This window comes from Mesoplodon mirus, assembly GCF_964341445.2.
Source record: "Mesoplodon mirus genome assembly, chromosome: 18".
In the NCBI taxonomy this organism is placed as follows: domain Eukaryota; kingdom Metazoa; phylum Chordata; class Mammalia; order Artiodactyla; family Ziphiidae; genus Mesoplodon; species Mesoplodon mirus.
Genome location: NC_138994.1, coordinates 18,643,636 through 18,656,643, shown reverse-complemented (window position 1 = coordinate 18,656,643; position 13,008 = coordinate 18,643,636).

The following is a 13,008-nucleotide window of genomic DNA, read 5'->3' as shown; positions in this document are numbered from 1 at the left end:
CCGGACGCGCAGGCTCAGCAGCCATGGCTCATGCGCCCAGCCGCTCCGTGGCATGTGGGATCCTCCCGGACCGGGGCACAACCCCGTGTCCCCTGCATTGCAGGCAGACCCCCAACCACTGCGCCACCAGGGAAGCCCTTACATTTTTTTTTGAATAGACAACTTTGAAAACATAATGAAATCTATGAGACTTCTCTCCATAAAAATCCACATAAGCGAAACTTTTCATAACATTGTTCCATCAAACAATGTTTCACAGTTCACCTAAAGTCCATCTATTCACCTCAGGTTAAGAACCCCAACCATAGGACTACTGAGAATCTCATACATACAAACACAGTTTCCCTGGCTTTGTTCATTTAATTAATACTTATCGAGTATCTATAGTATAGAGATTCCAGTAATACTAACACCTGGTAAGTGAAACTTGTTTTACTGTTTAAAAAAAGAAAGTAAGATGTTCACATAATTGTCTCATTTACTCCTCATAAAAACCCAATGAAGTAGGCACATACAGTTCTACCTAGTTTACAGATGAGAAAATGTTAGCAATCCCAGAGAACTTAAGCGATTTGGTTAAAGCTACCCAGCCAGAAAAGGAATTGAAGCCCAGAAGTAAAATGCACCCTTTTAAACTTAGGCCTGGCCCTTTCCCTCCATATTCATATTGACTCTAGAGGCCAGTGGTGATAGGACTTGTGTCTAATGAGGTAGCTGCCTGCTGAATGCCAAGGTCATCATATTAGGAAAACCTCTGAGACCACAGTCTCAGCTCCCAGTTCCCATGGTGGTCATCTTCATGCTCACCTTTCCCGGTAGTAATACAACTCTGCAAATTGATGGTCCCAGCAGCAGGACTCTCCTGGTGTTTAGGGGAGGTAGACAGAGCTCCCATCCCCTTGCCCAGAGGGCACAATGGCTAACATTTTTTGAGTTCCTAATGTACGTCAGGCACCGTCCTAGGTCTTTACATAAATAAGCTCATTAAATCCTCAGAACAACACCATGGTGTAGGTACTATTATTATTTCCATTTTGCGGACACTTAGGGGAGGTTAAGTAACTTGCCCAAGGTTACACAACTTATAATTTTCAGAGTCATGATTTGAACTCTGGAGCCTGTGCTCTTAACGAAACAACCCTTCTGACTTTCCCAAGACAATTGTTCTTAACTTTGGGGGGACATATGCATCCTAGAGAGTGTAATTTAAGCTCTGGACCCCGCCTCTAGGAAAATGCACTTAAGCAAGATTTTGAAAAATATTTCAGAAACGTCAGGGACCCCTCTGGGCCATCACCTGTCGACCTCATACATACTGGAGGAAACTGTCCAGAGACCAAAAGAGAAGTGGCTCCAGCGCCGCAGGGCCTTGCCTCTGCAACCGCGGGAGGAGAGTTGAGCCGCGTGGTGTGACGGGCATGCTCGGTCACTAAGAATCAGGAACGGTGAGCTCCCGGGACCGCAATACCCTGAGAACGCAGCTGGGTCTCTGAGGCTCCGGAATCCGGTTAGCTGAATGAGATACGCACGGGCCACCGGCTAGATTGAAATCTTGTGTCCCTCCCAGCATCCTGGAGTCACGAGACAGGGGACTAGGACAGAACTCTGGTCCCAGGCGCGCAGGGACTGTATCGCTGTTCCTGGTGCTGAAACGCCGCGGTTGCGGAGGGCAGCAGCCGCCTGCTCTCAGGGTACCGCGCCGCAGCGGCTGCGGCAGCTGTCCAGTGCTGAACCGGATGCGGCCCGGTCCGCGGGGCTTAGACCCGAGCCGGCTGCACCCCGCAGAGCCCGGACAGAGCTTCTGGGAGCACTGACGCAGAGCGCTGGGAGAGTGGGGAGCAGCGGGCTCCAAGCCAGGCATGGATCTGCAGAGACTCGACTCCTACCAGAGGGGAGCTGGCCCTGACTTCCATGAGCACGTCCTGTATAAGGTAAGGATCTCTAGTCCCCCGCTCCCATCTCAATCCTGGGAGAGGGCGCCGTCACCAGTTCTCTCCGTTTCCCTCGCTTGGCTTTGGAACTTAAAGAGAAACTAGCCTGTATCTGTGAGCCTGGAGAACGCCTTCTGTGTGATCCTGTTTGCTGCTCAAAACAAATGCTTGAACGCAGGGGAGGGGCCGCCCCCAGTGGTTCAGATGGTCAGGATCTTGGTTCATGCATTTAAATCACCTGTGTCCCTTTCTCACTCACTCTTCCTGCCTCTCAGCCCTGTGAACCTCGAACACCTTTGCCCTCCGTAACCCTTGTGGGAGGCTACATGTGTCCTCCCACCCTTAGCTCACAAGCTCCGGACCCGGTAAGTCTGGAGCTGTGGTCAAATATCTGAATTCCTGGCCAGCTTGGCTGAAATTAAACATAGAAATGATCTGCAGCAGAAATAAACTGTTGTTTTCAAACCAGACTCCCTTGTGCCTCCAGAAAGCTGCCCTCCAGCCATGACTCACTCATAACCTCCTGAAAGTGTTTGCTTATTTCATTGCTGGCGCTCATCCCTTGCTTCCCTCATTCAAGTTTTTTTATACAACTAAGTTATCAGTAACATAACTAGATTATAACTAAATTATCAATAATGTAAATTATCAAAAACGTCCTCTCGAAGTGGTTGTTGGGAGAAAGTAGCAGCCTCTCTCTAGGCAACACTTATTGATCCAACATCCATCACTCTGAAGCATCAGAACCTTATATTTGCCATAAGAAGTCGTTATTGCTCCTCATCCCTTTCTCTGCCCTCCTCATTCAGCCCTTATATTTCCCACTTTGCTAATACTGGTTTATCTATTAGTCCCCTGAAAGACTGTACATGGTCCTATAAGTGGAGATTTTTAAAAATCAAAGTATCACTCTGCAAATTCCATGAATGTAAGCTTCAAAGTAATTGCATCCACTTTGGTCCCCTATTATACAGTTGACATTTGAGGAAACTCAAATCCGGAGAGGGAAAGTGACTTGTTCAAGAAAACAAGGCCAGGAATTATGATTCAAAGCCTAATATTCCTTTCCCTCTACGAGTTTGGTCCATAGACCAGCAGCGTTGGCATTACCTCAGAGCTTGTTAGAAATGTGAAATCTCAAGCTCCACCCCAGACCTGCTGAATCTAAATCTGTGTTTTAACACAATCCTTAGAAAATAAATATGCACATTAAAGTTTCAGAAACACAGCCGTGTGCCACGCTGGCTATTTCTAACACAAATTGCAGAAAACCAACTACTAAAGGAAGTGGGCTATAGATTTGAATAGCCCAGTGACTTCTCCCTCCAGGTCCCTAAGCCCCTAGGGTATAAAGAAGGAGAAAAGTGTGTAACTTCCCCAGTCAGGAAGTTTAAAAACCACTACAGTTTGAAGTAAACTAGAACAAGATCTGTGTTCTTTGAAGTGGTGAATCTAGCCTCAGTAGAAAATACATGCAAACAAAAGGGACCATAATTACAAATCAATTACAAAAGCATCCTGGTGACTAGATACATGGGTCTCTCCAAGTTTAAACCATCTTATAAAGATATATATATTCATTTTAAAAGCTTTAAGATTTGGTGGTCAAAGATTTAAAATTATTGATCAAGTGTGGTCTTTCCCACCTCAATTACCCACGCATGAAATGTAGGATGTAGCCCATGAGAACTTTCACTTCCTTTGGGTTTATTGATTACCAAATTGGAAGAGAGCCTTTTCCTACGAGTTCCAGTATATTTGAAGACAGGTGTCTACCTACCACTAATAAATACTCAGTATATTCAGCTTGGTTGTAAGCATCTTGAGAGCAGAAGCTGGCCTTAAAACTTCTGTGATGCTCAACAGAGTAACATATGTGTGTAGCAATTTTCCTTTTCCTATAATACTGGTCACCTCCTCCTAATATTATTTTACTTTTGTACATGACTTTTTATTATGATACGCTTAGAAACCTTTTTGTAAAGGGGCAAGGTATCAACATATTTGTATTTTTTTATTAATTTATTTTGTTTATTTATTTTTGGCTGTGTTGGGTCTTTGGTGCTGCACGCAGGCTTTCTCTAGTTGTGGCGATCAGGGGCTACTCTTTGTTGCATTGTGCAGGCTTCTCATTGTGGTGGCTTCTCTTGTTGTGGAGCACGAGCTCTAGGCGTGCAGGCTTCAGTAGTTGTGGCGTGCGGGCTCAGTAGTTGTGGCTCGCGGGCCCAGATGCTCCGCGGCATGTGGGATCTTCCCGGACCAGGGCTCGAACCCGTGTCCCCTGCATTGGCAGGCAGATTCTCAACCACTGTGCCACCAGGGAAGCCCCTGGAGGGGACATTAGTCTTAAGATCAAACATTCCTCATGGGTCATGTATACATTATATTGCTTACTGTATACATTTTACTTGATAAAGCTAATTACATCACATTACTTGTGTATATCCAAATTTTAAAAAGTCTTAAAATTAAAATGGCAGTGTGATACAACCAGCATATAATATTGGTCCACACAGAGTCTGATGCCTTATTCCTTGTTTTCCTTCTTTCTTTTATCTTCTCACTAAATCAAAACCTCAAGTTACCTAGATTTCCATCTGATAGTCTGATTAAATTAATTGAAACTCAGATTTGAATTAATGATAGATCAATAATCTTACTAATTAGCACAAAACTATAAAAGATCTCCAGTTGATAGAGTAAGAAATGATGATTTTCCCGGCATAACTCCAGGCATTCTTCTTAATCCATAAAATGGCAGACATGTCCTTCTCCTTCCTTCCATATATATCGAGTAAACCTGCTAGCGTTGGAGGGTCTCCTGCAGAGGCGGGGGGTGGCCATGGCTCACCATGAGGACAAGGACACTGGCAGCAGAAGTTCTGGTCATATTTGTATTATTTTTAAATTTGCTGTGTAATAGAGTCCAGGGAATCCTGTTGATTAATTAGAACATATTGACCATGGGAGGCAGGGCTCCCCTCCAACATTAGTTGCTAGAAAGGATTTTTTAAATAAACATTTTATTGAAGTATAACAAACACAAGAAAAGCCCAAAGCATATGTGTATACCCTGATGGGGTATAGCCTGATGGGATATCACAAAGAGAGCAGCTCTGTGCAGCCACTATCAAAATAAACGTAGACCCTTACCAGCTTCCCAGAAACCACGCCCCACATACCCCCTTCCACACACACTTCCTATTCTCCTCCCCAGAGGTCACCTTTATAGAGGGGGAAGTGTTATTTAATGTTTTGACAAGGCTACCAGATTTTATGTAGGATAGTCTTAGAAACCTGCCAGAAAAGAGATATTGCTGTATGATGGAAAGAAACCCCAGGCTTGGAATCGGACCTTGATGTGACTTTGAATGATATCTGTGAGCCTTTCTTTTCTTAACTATAAAATAGGAATAATAATACCTGGCTTATTGGGGTTTTTTGAGTGAAAATGTTAGATAACGTAATGTAATTTCTTTCTTTCTTTCTTTCTTTCTTTCTTTCTTTCTTTCTTTCTTTCTTTCCTGGGTGTATAGGAAACTTTCAATAAATGGTTGTTATTAGGACACACATCTTGAGCTCCAGAACCACTTCAATAGGTGTCACATTGGGTCTCACCTAAAATAATGAAGCTTTGTGAGAAGAGCAGCAACTTCATACGCAGAAAAACACACATATTTCACAGGCACAATCCCAAGGGATTAAGCTCACACACCCACCTACACAAAAATCATGACTGTGTGAACCTTGCAACCCTGATTTCCTAAGTTGAATAGCTCTTTTCTCTGGGAGGTGAGGTATGGGGTGCAATGAGACCTCTCATTAAAATTCACTTATCTGAAAAACATACACCAAGTATCATCAACCTTGGATGGCACTTGCACTTTAGCTCATCCCAAGAGGTGGAGGCTGACCCAAATGAGCCTGAGTAACTCTTAGAATATTCTTTGAGTGTGGGCTGGAAGCTGGGAACTATCTGGAAACACTGAGTTCATCCATGACATGCTTGGAGTTTTTAAATAGAGTTGCTGATGTTCTCACAAATCTGAATATTTGATGCAACTAAATAATTTAAAACATGTGAACAACCTTGCGGCTCTTTCCCTTAGAGTACTCCCAGCCCTCTTTTGCTGCCAGTACAATCTCATGAGCCATCAAAGGCAATGATGTGAGTTAGGGGCTCAGAAACACTCTGTGGTGGGTTCTTGCTGTGTCTGGTCCTGACTGTGAATTCCGAGCAAATGAAGTACAGAATGGGGGCAGCTTTTGCCCCAGATGCTAGTGAATCAGGACAAAGTGAGTTCAATAGCTCACTTCCTGGACTTCCCTGGCAGTCCAGTGGTTAAGACTTGGCGCTTTCACTGCAGGAGACACAGGTGCAATCCCTGGTCAGGGAACTAAGATCCCACAGGCCACGTGGTGCAGGCCCCCGCCCCCGCCAAAAAAAAAAGAGCTCACTTCCTGGGCTTCCCTGGTGGCGCAGTGGTTGAGAGTCCGCCTGCCGATGCAGGGGACACGGGTTCGTGCCCCGGTCCGGGAGGATCCCACATGCCGCGGAGCGGTTGGGCCCGTGAGCCGTGGCCGCTGAGCCTGCGCGTCTGGAGCCTGTGCTCCGCAACGGGAGAGGCCACAGCAGTGAGAGTCCCATGTACCGCAAAAAATAAAAATAAATTTAAATTTAAATTAAAAAAAATTTTTTAAACCGACTGCAAGATAACAACCCCAGGAAAGAAAGCCAAGATTTACTGACACCAAGACAGCTCCAGGGAAGAATCTCCTTCATTTTACCTCCACTTTCACAGCTGTTCTCATGTCTCAGATATTTTTAGGTAAAATACTTCTCTGCTGGTTCTGCTTTCATTTGCCATCCGACAGACATCAGGGTGTTTCAGTGGGAGGACAGGGGTCTCTGGCGTTTAGTCCTTCTGCTTTTGTGGCTTATTACAAATCTTGCAAAGGCTGTGTGAAATTTTGAAATGAGTACATCGTCTGAACTTTGCAGCTCCTTCCAATGACCAGAGGGCTGGCACTGGGCAGTGTGGCTGAGACCAAGGGTAGTGACCTGGTGCTTCCTTGTCACAGAAACCCTCACCATCCTTGACAGAGGGGAGCATTCTGCATGGGGATGCCAGAAGGAATCTCAATGTGTTTGCTCCCCCAGTGACAAACCCATCACCAGATCTTTAAAGAGCACATAGGCACAGTTAAGCATTGGCTTGTAGGTTGACTGGGGGAGAAAAGTCGTATTAATAGAGGAAGAGTTGCATAGATTTGTTAATTTAGTACGAATGCTGCATAATGTAGACCAGCTATCTGATGGCTTTGGTAGTTAACATGAAGGGAAGGAGAATGGACCAAGTATTGAGATGGGCCCTTAGAGCCACCTTAGGCAAGCAGCACATTCTTCCTTGGAAGAAAACAAAGACAAACAGTGAGTGGGTGGCTTCAGCGGATTTGGTAATGTTCCATTTCTTCATTAAGGTTGTGAACATGAGGTGTTTGCTTCCCTATCGTTTATAACATATCTGCATCCTATATAAACATATAGTATGCACCAAATATTTTATAACTTAAAATGAAACAATTAATAAGCTAATAAAAAACAGGATTGGGGATATCTGGGTTTGCAGCACTGCAGATGGAAAGGGTGATAGGGAGGATGTGGGAGGCTTCAGAAACTCCCCAGGATGGAATTTTTATTCTGGAACATAGAGTAGACATCCCTCCTTTCTGCTAAGAGTGGATTTTCTACCACACAAGCATTCAGAATGTCTCTTCTCTATTTCGGACCCTTAGAAACAGAGTCTTACCCCTTCCTTAATTCTGAACCGCTCCTCAGAGGTTCCTCAGCAAAACCAGTGGGTGGGTCACCCTTCCTTGTTGCTAGAACCGCACCCCTTCAGGACAAGACCATGTGAGTTTGCGATCACAGTGGATTATCTGAGGGAGAGCTTATGCTAGGCGGGGGAATCTAAGGGATTAAAGGGCCTTTTTCCCAACTGAGGTAGGGTCACGGGGCCCTCATGAGTGAAAGCCTCAGAGTTTCAATTAATAAGATTACTAGAAGGCTTTAGGGGGACACCAGACCACACTAGCTGGACCTAGAGGAGAGAATCCATGTCTAGAGAACAGTGTAGACAAGCTCAGTAGCTGCCAATCCTTAGTCCATATGTGAGCACCAGCCCTTGACAAAGTATCAACAAATTTGTAGGAGATTATATACACACACAACAGAAATCCATATTGGCATAAAGTCGCCAACTGTCCTTCTTGGGAAACACTGCCTATTATTCTGACTTGGGGTGCTTAAATGTCCTTTCTTTTATGAAACTCGATGGCTTAGTAGAAACTGTCTTAACGAATCCCTTTCTTTTTTTTTTTCTTTGCGGTACTCAGGCCACTCACTGATGTGGCCTCTCCCGTTGTGGAGCACAGGCTCCGGACGCGCAGGCTCAGCGGCCATGGCTCACGGTCCCAGCCGCTCTGCGGCATGTGGGATATTTCCGGACCGGGGCCCGAACCCGTGTCCCCTGCATCGGCAGGCGGACTCTCAACCACTGCGCCACCAGGGAAGCCCAACCAATCCCTTTCTTAACCAACTTATTAGATCAACCAACACCCTTCAGTCTCTTGGTGAAACATACTATCTTTATGCTTGTGGCAATGGGCAGATTCTCTTGAAGATCCCCTTGCTTCTGCTCTCACCCGTTGAGGTACGTGTTTAACAAGAGTCAACTGCATTCAGGCCCAAACTTGTTTAGGCTGGTCAAACATGTTAATTATAATTATGCAATTTAATGAATTCATCCATAAACTACCCAATTAAGAGTGTAAACAAAAAGGATATTGACCAATGACAGGAAATGTAAACAAAGAGAACGGTTATTTCTACAAAAACTAAATTGAATGCTTTAGAAAAACTCAAAGCATGCCATTTTTTAAAAAAAAAAACATCAAATTAGGAATGAGGGAGAGGACTGTAAAATAGTCACAGTGAAAACATAAAAATGAAAAGAGGTTTTGCAATCAGATGGCTTCGTAAGTATCTAGAATGTCTTGCTCCACGTTAGGGAAACTGGAACTAGAAACTCCAGGATGAGACAGTGTGTGTGATTTGTGCAGAAAAGGCAATGAGTCCCTCTTTCAGCAGACCCATCAGCGAAAAAGAGGCTTAGAGCTACATCCAAATACTAGCAAATGATGACACATTTAGATATTTTGAGCCAAAGAAAGCATTTAGAGAAAGAATATATCTTTTGTGTGATTCCTTGATTTAACCAACTTTTCCAATGAACTGACCAATAACAATTCCATCTACATCGGGTAAGAATGCACCTACTTGATAAAATAAAAGGCTGACTACTATATCAGTCCCTCCTGATCTAAAAAATTGTTGATACATGAAATCAACTGATGTTAGCTGCCTGGTCCTTCCTGCTAAAGGCCATGTGTTTTGAAGATCGCCAGTGCAGTATATTTTTCTCCCTCAACTGACTCTCAAAAGGGCTCTGCCCATAGAGAACGGACTTGTTTGCCAAAGGGGAGGGAGGGTGGGAGAGGGAAGGATTGGGAGTTTGGGGTTAGCAGATGCAAACTATTATATATAGAATGGGTAAACCACAAGGTCCTACTGTCTAGCACAGGGAACTATATTCAATATCCTGTGATAAACCATAATGGAAAAGAATATTAAAAAAGAAGATATATATATGTGTATATATATATATATATATATAAAATATGTATAACTGAATCACTTTGTTGTACAGCAGAAATCACCTACACTTCAATTTTTTAAAAAGGGCTCTGTCTTCTGAAAGCCAGCAATATACACATAGTTCTCAAAAGGAGACTATCCAAACCCTCCAATTTTTATAAAGTGGAATCTTTAAATATTAATAATTCAAAAAGCAAAGGAAGGAAACCCCGGAAACTTTAGTCAGGTTATAAATAATCGGGCACTCAACCAGAACTGAGTGGTTAAATATCTTGGAGTTTGTCTTAACAGAATGTGCTTTCCTGGAAAGTGGTAAATGCCACCCTCACTCATATCAGCAGGACCTTATCTGAACTTTCTCTCTCTTGAAATAAAGGTGCCAGTCCACAGCCCAAAGTCTGCCTTAGCAGAATCTTTATGGAGCAGCCGGATACGGTTGAGACAACACCTAGATGCCAGTCTATAAACATTATGAAACAATTTCCCTTCAAACCTCTTCAAACCTCCCTTCAAACCCCACCCTGACTACTTCCCCAGCGCTCTCAGGACTGAACAAATCGGGCTGGATTCAGGGCAGAGTCCTGTAGTCATGACCCAAAACCTAAAGAACCTAAATGCCTCCTGTGAGGACCACCAGTCAGAAATCTGCCCCATCCAGCTATAGAATGGACTGGACAAATTTCACAAATATCATGGGCTACTCAACTACATCTCTAAGGACATGAAAAGGTCTCTTTTCAGACAGCCACCCATCCAGATGGCTGGAATCTGGGATAAAAACATTATATCCAGTGATATATCTGGTAGACACTTTTTTAAAGCTTGAATGAAGCAATTAAAAGTGTGAATCAGAGTGAATCTGTCTTCTAGGCTGATTTACCTTTCCTCGGCTCAGCCAGGCAGCCAGAACCTTCCACATCCAGCCCATATCCACCATCCAGACAAAGTCAGGGTTGGGGGGCTGGCGGGAGGGAAGTCCAAGAGGGAGGGGATATAGGTATACATAGAGCTGATTCACTTCATTGTACAGCAGAACCTCACCAACATCGTGGAGCAATTATGCTCCAATTAAAAAAAAAAAGAAGAAGAAGAAGAAGCAACCAGACTCCTCCAGCCAAATCAAACTGAGCTGAATACTAGTCTGTGTTCCTAGATATGTCACAAGTTTCACCACAGTAAATCTTTACTAGTATCTGTGGTAGATTCCAGAGAAGATGAGTTCCTTACAATCCAACGGAAGCTTGTACTGAGGGATTCTATTTTGTGTAGGCTGCTTAAAAACTCAGCAATAAAGGCACTTTACGCACAACACTTAAAATGGCACAGTGACGCCTTTCAGAAAGTGACTGTCTGTTATGACTTATTCATAGAGCTCAATTCACTCTCATTTTGTTCTGCTTTGAACTTTTTCATTTAAAGGTCTCTCTACAGGCACTTCTTGCTCTGTAAATCTTAAAACAGCCTGGGTCAAAAACACTCTTACTCTGACCCACTCAGCTCAAGTGACCAGCTCAAGAATATTTAAGCTTGCTTGGGCTCCATAAGCTCCCCCAGGATGATAAAGCTCTTGAGATTCTAGGGAATCATCTTTCAGGGCGTGGGGGCAAGAACAAAGAGCAGCCCATGCTGAGATGACATGGCCATCCACTAAGGCCACCTCCGCCAGACTACTTGGGATGTCCAGAGCTGTGAGAAGTTGGGGAAACCCCAGGACACACTGATAATGGCCCACTAAACATCCCTACAGCCCCAGTACCTGCTGGGGCACTTGCCTGTGAGCCCCAGGCAGAGCTGGTCCTTTCTTCCCAAGTCATGGCTCCCTTCCCTGACACTTCCCTCCAGCCCCAAACAAAAGAAACCCAAGCAAAGGAATAGACCTTTGTTCTCCAGTCAAGGGGAATCATGGCTCCTCAACGCTCTCATTTCGGGAGGGGAAAAAAATGTCTCTCCACTGCATGCTGCTGGGAAGGGGATCCTGAAATCTCTCTGGTTGCCCAGGTGACCCAGGGGTCCCTTCCTCACATGATGGACACGGGCGTCCCTGCTCCTGAAAGCTCACCCTAAGTTCCCAAGTCTGAACCATCACGTTACTTATTCATTCGGTCAACATATAAATATTCAAGAACCCACCCTGCACCTGACACTAAACTAGGCATGGGGGATACAGCAGTGAGTAGGACAAATTCCCCATGTCTGGGCAGCCTACAGCCTGGTGGAGAGGGGGCAATCAGTAAACCCATGTGCCCATAAACAAGTTAGCTCATAAAGTAGTAAGTACTACTTTTACTTAGGGCAATGTGACAGAGAGGAATCAGAGATGTAGCAGGGGCCACTGCTGTTAGGGGGGTCTGGGAAGGAACATTTGAGCTGAGTTGTGATAATAAAAATAAGCTTTTTTTTTTTTTTTTTTGGCCACACCACGTGGCTTGTGGGATCTTAGTCCCCCAACCAGGGATTGAACACGGGCACCCGGCAGTGAAAGTGCCGAGTCCTTACCACTGGACCACCAGGGAATTCCCTTTTCTCCTTTTCTCCCTCCCTCTCTCCCTCCCTCTCTCCCTGCCTTTCTCTTTCTTTGGCAAACCTAACTATTCACATATCCGTTGGAAGGCCATTCCAGAAAGAAGGAATAGCAAGTGCCAATGCCCTGAGAAGGGACCACGTATTATCCTGTTAGAAGGATGGAAGAAAGTCCAGTGTGGGCAGAGCAGGGCAAGTGAGAGAGAGAGTAGCCAGAGAGGGGGTCTTAGGGGCAGGCAGGGACCCATGGACCCTGGGGGCCTCCTGGGCTGTGGAAGAAGCCACTGAAAGGTTACAAGCAGGGAGTGATCAGGTCTGTGCTTTAAAAAGATCCCTCTGGGGCTTCCCTGGTGGCGCAGTGGTTGAGAGTCCACCTGCCGATGCAGGGGACACGGGTTCGTGCCCCGGTCCGGGAAGATCCCACATGCCGCGGAGCAGCTGGGCCCGTGAGCCATGGCCGCTGAGCCTGCGCGTCCGGATCCTGTGCTCCGCAATGGGAGAGGCCACAGCAGTGAGAGGCCCGCGTACCGCAAAAAAAATAAAAATAAAAAGATCCCTCTGGCTGCTGGGAGGAGAATGGACTCAGGAGCAGAGAACAAGAGGGACTCCAGGCCGGGGACTGGACTAGTTTGGTAACCATGGAGATGGCAAGCTGGGATGAGATTCAGGATTCCAGAGGGAGAGCTGCCAGGACCCTAGAATAAAGACAGCAAGTCTAGCGTCTGTATATACTCGATGACTGTCCCTGTGTGAGTAGCTGTGTATAGACACACACACACACACACTAACACACATTAACCTCCTTATACACAGAGTCCAGGGTGGTGGCCCAGACTCCAG